We start from the raw sequence: 6,000 nt of genomic DNA, 5'->3' as shown, positions 1-6,000 counted from the left end.
GCAGATGATGAAGCTCCAGGCTTCCTAGAGAAGTAATCTGTGATTGCTGCTAGTCTTTGCTGCTGGGACACTTTGAGAGCAGGAGGGAATTTGGATCAGTCTGCCAGAATAAACCCTCTCTGAGTACTGGAGCTGGAGGCACAAGCAGTTGTATACAGCCAGGGCAACACTGTTCTTCCTGGGGATGGTCTAGTGCATCTCTGCACAACATGGACTGGAGCAATGAAATGCAATGGGTCATGGGTTGTGTCCCTCATGTGTTGGTGGCTACTTGCATGGTGTCTTTGCTCCATGTTCCCTGAGTCTGGTACCTCTGTAGTGTGACTTCAATGTGGTAGGAAGGTTTCTGAGTCCATGAGACTGCAGGGTCCACTGGGCTAGTACTAAAGAGCTGTTCCTTTTTGCTGTCCAGGAGTTCTAACATTGGTATTTCTTTATTTGTTGCTATACCCTTTAATTTTCCTTGTTTCTTTCTGGATGCATGCGAATAACATAAATTTCTGAATTTTTTTCACCTCTGTTTAGCTGAGTTTAGTTCCTTGTCATTAGCCTCAGCCTACATAGGCAAGTGCTTCAAGGTTTAATTTCCAGTATTTTTGATTCTCATCTTACTGATGAGAATCTCACTAGTACTTTCCCTTTCCTGATTTAGAAACTAGAGCTGTGCTCAAGATCATATCCACTTCCATTTCCTTGAGTCTCCTTCTTCATGCAGACTAATGACAACCTGGAAATATTTTTTTCCTCTGATGGACAGGTTGTTAATTTCATCCTTCACAATAGTAATAAGGTAATTAAATATCTCTTCTTCTTAATACTAGCTTTGTAAAACAATTATGTTAAACAGAACACACAAATACCAAATTGCTTTGCTCTTTGGAGTCATCTTTCATCCTCTAGAAATGTATGTAAATCCAAAAACAAATTCTAAGGAGAGATACTTTTGCTTAATCTCTCTGTTCTTCTCCCCTTTTTTACTTTGCCTTTAAAAGGACTTGCAGCTTAGCCTCCAAGCATGTGTTACTGCCTGTACGTGAATAGTCCTCCCTGAAGTACTGGGAAGAAATCTTCAGCTAGTGGGTATTACCACAGCTCAGTACTGGGTAACCTGCTGACGGTGATTCGAGTAATCCGTAGACCTGCACCATCCTATCAGTTTCTATTCTTGCACCAAGGCAATTCATTGAACCAGCAGGTGATTGTTCTTGCTTCTCTGTGTTTCAAGGACTGCCCAAGGAGAGGTTAAACACTATGGTGGTGGTATGGACTGTGGGCATGTCCATGTCTCAACAGCATTTACGGAAAAAAATGAGAGCTGTCCTGGCAAACATGATGGGGAGGAGTCACAAGGGTTGCTGAAGCAATTCTTGTGACACATTAGTAGAACAGGATCTTGTTAATGGATTAGTGTTTAAGGCAATTCTTCAGCATTCTGCAAGTCAGGGCAGTTCTGGATAATGTACATTTCTCAATTAGGGAAGAGATTGACAAGGCAGCAGGAGGCTCCAAACAGAAAAATTTCTACACAGTAATTTAATAAGGAGGAGAGGTTTTTTAGGATTATCCTAAGTGAGAGACTGATTAAATGCTGCTTGACTCAGAGCCTTAGGTGAAACTATACGGTTTGCTCTTAAGGGCACAAAGGAAGAAAAACAAAATGGAAAAAAAAGGTTCACAGCTATAAGAAATGACTTCTGTATCCACTGGCTTTGGATCTCTCTCCATCTGCTTGCAGTACATATGAGTTCAGTTAAGTTCATCCAGCAATAAAAAAGGACAGCTGAAGATTTAAGTTTGGTTGTGCTATAAGCTCTGCTGTAAGTAATACCCAGCTTGTACACAAGCTGTTTGGACTGGTTGCTGCTGAGCAGAATCCTGGCTATTCTGTAGCTCGTGCTGATACAGTTTCTAGCAAAGCAACCTACCCTGTTAGTGTTTTGTTAGGGACAAGTCAAAGCAGTGTTCTAAAACGAGGAAGTTATCAAATGCCTTTTCAAACGCTGAAACAGCGCTTAGGTTTGTTTGCTTATGGCTTGCTTACTGTATCCTTTATGCAAGGAATGAGAATGAAGTCATAGGATGTGGAATTATTTAGGTGACACTAAAGGTGACACTAAATGTATCAGAGCATTTGTGGATGAGACAGGATGGTGAGCCCTTTGTGGGGAAACTCCAAGTTCTGTGCAAGCCATGTAGGAAATTTCGGGGCTTAAGATAAAGCTGTGAACCTGCTCTGGGAATCAGTCACGTCTGCCCCTTCATGGATTTCCTTCTTTCTCTGTAACAACTGAGCCAGGGTTAAGTGACATATATGCCTTGCTACCATTGAGTGTTCCTGCTCAGACATCACTAATTTTTTTTTTTTTTTTTTTTTTAAGTCTAGCTTTGTGTTACATTTCTTCCAGCTTCAGTTCCTGCCTGAGGGATACTTAGATTCTTGTGTTCAGAGGGACTTGACATCAGCAAGATGATCTGGTTTGGACATACCAGGCAGACCAAGATTCAGGCTAGAGCAGATTCCCAAGTTGGATTGAAGACTTCAAGTTCCAAGCGTATTTTGACTTGAATTAAACAGACTATTAATAACATAAACTTAGCAACAAGTCCTCTGGCGGTGGTAATCAATCAGTCATGACTTGATGACAGTCTCAGCTACAGTGGTGTGACCAAGTGAAAAAACGAAATGTGGGTGAAGGTCCTTATGTATTGAAAACTTCTCTTGTTTCCTGAAGTTTCATAATGAAAGATATTCCCTCAATAAAATGAGAACAGAAAGGTTTAGTAGTTATTGTTTGTGTGGGCTTGATAAAGGATATTCCCTTTTGTGAAAGTACTCTCAAACTAAGGGACAAGCCAAATTGTAAAGTGTGTAGGGTGTATACACTTCTTTTTTCCTCATACAGAAGTTTGAGTATGCCTTTCCTGGATACTTTAAAATAACTATTTTAAAATATATTTTTGCTTAATATTTAAATATTGCTAATATGCTACTGTGCAACTAAGATACTTGTGTGCAACCACGAGGAAAAGCATAAGCTATGGACTTTGGACTTGAATTTGTAATGGCTAACAAGAGGCTTGTGTTGCAAACTTTTTTGTAACATTAATTATACTGGTCTTACCTTTTCCATTACAATTTTCCCATCCCGTAGGCAGCCTTTCTTTCTTTCTTTCTTTCCCAAACGTGGCTGTAGATTACAACTGTGACACAGTTGCAGTGCCCTGTGATGAGGACTGAACTCCCTTAAACTTGTGGCTGCAAAGGTGTGGTCAGTGTGTGTGCCTCAAGAGCTGTGGCTGTGTTGTCTTTTTCTTGAAGGAAAAGGAATTTGTCAGGCAGGAGCCTCCACAAGTGCAAATATTCTTTCAGGAGTTTTCTATTCTATTGTTAATTTAGAACTGTTATGAATAAAGGGGTTTTTATTTCCTTGCCAGGTGTCTTGGTAACTGGACAGCTTTGGAGGAGAAAAGATGAAAAACATGCTTGGCTCATGCATCACTGATGCATTAATGTCATCTCAGTGTCCCCATGTGGAAGAAAAAGTAACTTTCTGCCTTGACTTCAGGTAAGTGCCTGTTGTATACCATACCTCACCTGCCAAACTTTGGAAGGATCTAAGAAAATAACAGGGTATGTCTGAAATTAATTTCAAAAAAGACTGGCAAATTTTGGTTATGTGCAAGACATTAGGTGCTTTGCTTTAAGCTCTCTCAGATCAGAAACTCTATCCAGCTAAACTGGGGGGCCACAGCCCCTTTCTGGAGCCTGATGTGTCCTCAGGTGCAGACCATACAGAGAGGGCAATCTGTAGCCAGGAATGCCTCTTGCTGCAGAGCACGAGCCTGTCTGTACCTGGAGCCTAATGCACTCTCAGCTGCTGAGAACATAGTGCCTATAGCTTCTTGGCTGTCAGACTAAATGATCCTTGTAGCACCCTTCCAAGTGAACTACTCTGAGGAGAAGTGTGCCATGGTTCCTCAGCTGTCTAAGAGAAAAGACACCAATATGTTCTTCCTGTGGCTGCTGGTCAAGGTAGGCAGGTCAGACCACATTTTGCTCAGGACACAGGTGGGGAAAACATCTATTCCAAGCTGTCAGTTGCTCTATCAAAGGATTAATAGTACTTTGTTATTGTTATGAAGGAATGCCTGGCAGTTAAATGAACTAGATCCTTGTGGAGCAATCAATGGAGGACACCTAGGGAATATGAGATACAGCAGTGAGATTATGGTCCTTCCTGAGAGTGATTTTTAAACTTCCAGTGATTTGAGTCAGGAAATTCTTGGATCACAAAGCTGAATCATCATGTTTAAGAGTTCTATGTGGCATTTTCTTCCATAAAACTGATTGTTCCATTTGAATGTGCAACATATTTGATGTTTTACCTACCTTGCAGGAAAGAGTCACGTACCTGACCTCTTTATTGTATGTCAGTATTTTCTTGTGCTTATTTTAAATCGGCCACTCTTGTTTGAAGTCCCCTAGTTATTGTATGAGAAGAAACAGTGAACAGTGGTTTCCTGTTCATTTTCACTACTCTACACAATACTCTCTAGACCCCCATCCCTTTCTCTATACCTTTGTGAGGTTGCACAATCCTGTCTATTTGAGCATCCCATACATAGAAGCTGCTTTGTTCCTTTGATCAGCTGTACTGCTTCTTTCAGGACCTTTTACTGTGCCTCTGTATAAGCTTTGAGATGGGCAAATGGACCAGAATTTAATGCAATATTTAGGATGCAGGCATAATGTGGATTAATGTTGGGATATAACTTTTTTTCCTTTTGCTTTTCTGTTCTCTTTACAAGTAGTTTCCAGCATTCCTTTTGTATTTTTTTGACTGCTTCTGAGTTGATATTTTCATAGGAGACTCAGTCTTATTTCTGAAAGGGATAATAACTCAACTCCTGACACCTAGGGGGTAGGGTCAGGACTGGGGGTTTTTTAATATGTGTTACTTTATACTTTTTAATTCCAAAGTTCATATGTTGTTTCATTACATAGTATCTCAATATTATGTTTCTGCTGCATGCTGTAGTTTTTCTCTGTATTGTGATAACTAGACAGTTATTGTATGGTTGTCACCTCAGTATTTCTTTTTTCTAGACCATTTATGAATATAGCAGAGATTCCTGTGAGATAGTGAGCTGGCTTCAGAAAAAGCATTATCATTTATTTATTTTATTTACTTGTTCCAAATGCATTTGTTGTTTTTAGATACCATTATGTTTGGCTTTGGTCTTCCTCAAGGCTTTTTTTTTACCTTTGCCAGGCAGGATGCATTTGCTCTGAGACTAACATGATGTCTTGAAATAGTCTCTGTGTCTCCAGAAAACATGTACTTTAAGATTTCTCTTTTAGTGGGTTTTTATAATTTTATATTATTGAAATTCAGCATGTCAGTAGTTGATCTGTTTTTGGGTGTCTGTAGAAATGCTGAATCTGATGCTGATATAGTTAAGACAGAAAGATGATAAACCAATTGTTTATATTGGTCAGGACTGAATCAAGAGTTGTTTCCAATTTTGTGGATTTCCTAGCTGCCTGCTCCTGAAACAGTTAAGAACATACAGTAATCCAGTATTATCTGTGTGATCAATGTAAAAGGTTTCATATTTTACTTCGGAGTAATTAAAATAATTGGAATGATAGTTCCTGGGATTTCCACATTCCATTGCCTTCCTGCCACCATGTTTCCTTTATACATGCAGCGTCCAAGTCCTCTTTTAGGGTAAGCACTCTGGGTCTGCCATCAACATCTTGGAGAATTCTGTGGAACATATAAACCATTGTTTTGGCTTTCTGTCACTGTATCCTGTTCATATCAGACTTCTAAAACCTTTTTTTTTTTTTTTACTATGTTACTTTTATGTAACTTCTATCACATTGTTTACTCGAAGCTGCAGTGTCACCATAGGATTCAGAACAGGATACATTGTTTCCTGTGTGCACTAGTCTGCTTTCTCCTACTTGTCAGTTTGAAGCTTCTGTATAGTCTT

Source organism: Corvus cornix, chromosome 4, assembly GCF_000738735.6.
Source record: "Corvus cornix cornix isolate S_Up_H32 chromosome 4, ASM73873v5, whole genome shotgun sequence".
In the NCBI taxonomy this organism is placed as follows: domain Eukaryota; kingdom Metazoa; phylum Chordata; class Aves; order Passeriformes; family Corvidae; genus Corvus; species Corvus cornix.
This window is presented reverse-complemented; position numbering follows the sequence as displayed.